This window comes from Micropterus dolomieu, linkage group LG12, assembly GCF_021292245.1.
Source record: "Micropterus dolomieu isolate WLL.071019.BEF.003 ecotype Adirondacks linkage group LG12, ASM2129224v1, whole genome shotgun sequence".
NCBI lineage: Eukaryota > Metazoa > Chordata > Actinopteri > Centrarchiformes > Centrarchidae > Micropterus > Micropterus dolomieu.
In genome coordinates, this window is record NC_060161.1 from 37,007,709 (window position 1) to 37,008,630 (window position 922).

The following is a 922-nucleotide window of genomic DNA, read 5'->3' on the forward strand; positions in this document are numbered from 1 at the left end:
ACATCCTAATAATCCATGACCAATTCCCACTCTGTGCCGCCACATTTAGAAGAGATGGGACAGGAACCAGGAGAGCGCTGTGCCAGTAAGCCCAATAAGTTCAGAGGCTCTTAAGAAGGAGGGTTTGTGACATAGTGTCGAAGGCTGCAGAGAGGTCAAGGAGGAAGAGGATACTGATGAGACCGCTGTCCGCAGCAATGAGAAGGTCATTTGTGATCGGAGGGGTTCAAATAGTTTATGGTGGAACATATGGAGTTGGGCGGCCACAGGTCTTTCCAGGATTTTATTGAGGATTCATGATTCAAGATCCAAGATTTATTTAATGTCATTCCACAGTACACTTCCAATGGGGAAAGGTAGATTGAAGATTGAGCGGTAATTGTTTGGGTCATCTGGGTCCAGACTTCTGAGGCACTGATAATGCCAACCATGGTGCAACAAAAGGTGGGAAGACATGACATTTTCAGTACAAATAAAAACAACATAGAAATAGTTGATAGATTTATTATTATTATTTTATTATTATCTCTAACACAATATCTTGCTGTCTTTGGCACTTGTTTATGTCATTGCCAGCATAATGAAACCTATTGGTAAATTGAAAATTTCCTACGAATCAAAATTTGGCATGGGTATGAATGAATTTGGTTTAACTGTATTTGTGAGGACTTTTAAAGATTGACGTCTTCTGTAGGAGCCAATGGGCTTGGAGCTGAGAGCCACAGACAGGAAGTCTGAAAAGACTGACACGTTTGTTTTCGTTCGTCTTTTCATGTTGAGAGTAATAAAAACAGAGTTTATAATGTAATCTAATAATTCCAGCCGTATTGTTTAAAGGGAACATCAGTACAAAAGTGTAAAATCCTTGACTGAGCTGATGGGGGGTTGTGAGGCAGCTGAGATGAGCTCCTTGGAGGTCCTA

At 40.8% G+C, this 922-nt stretch overlaps 1 protein-coding gene across 1 annotated transcript in view; it reads right to left on the reverse strand.

Moving 5' to 3' along the window:
• The window catches only part of LOC123979978 (scavenger receptor cysteine-rich type 1 protein M130-like), a 45,348-nt gene that overhangs the window by 1,874 nt on the left and 42,552 nt on the right, over positions 1–922 (reverse strand). The window lies entirely within an intron of this gene.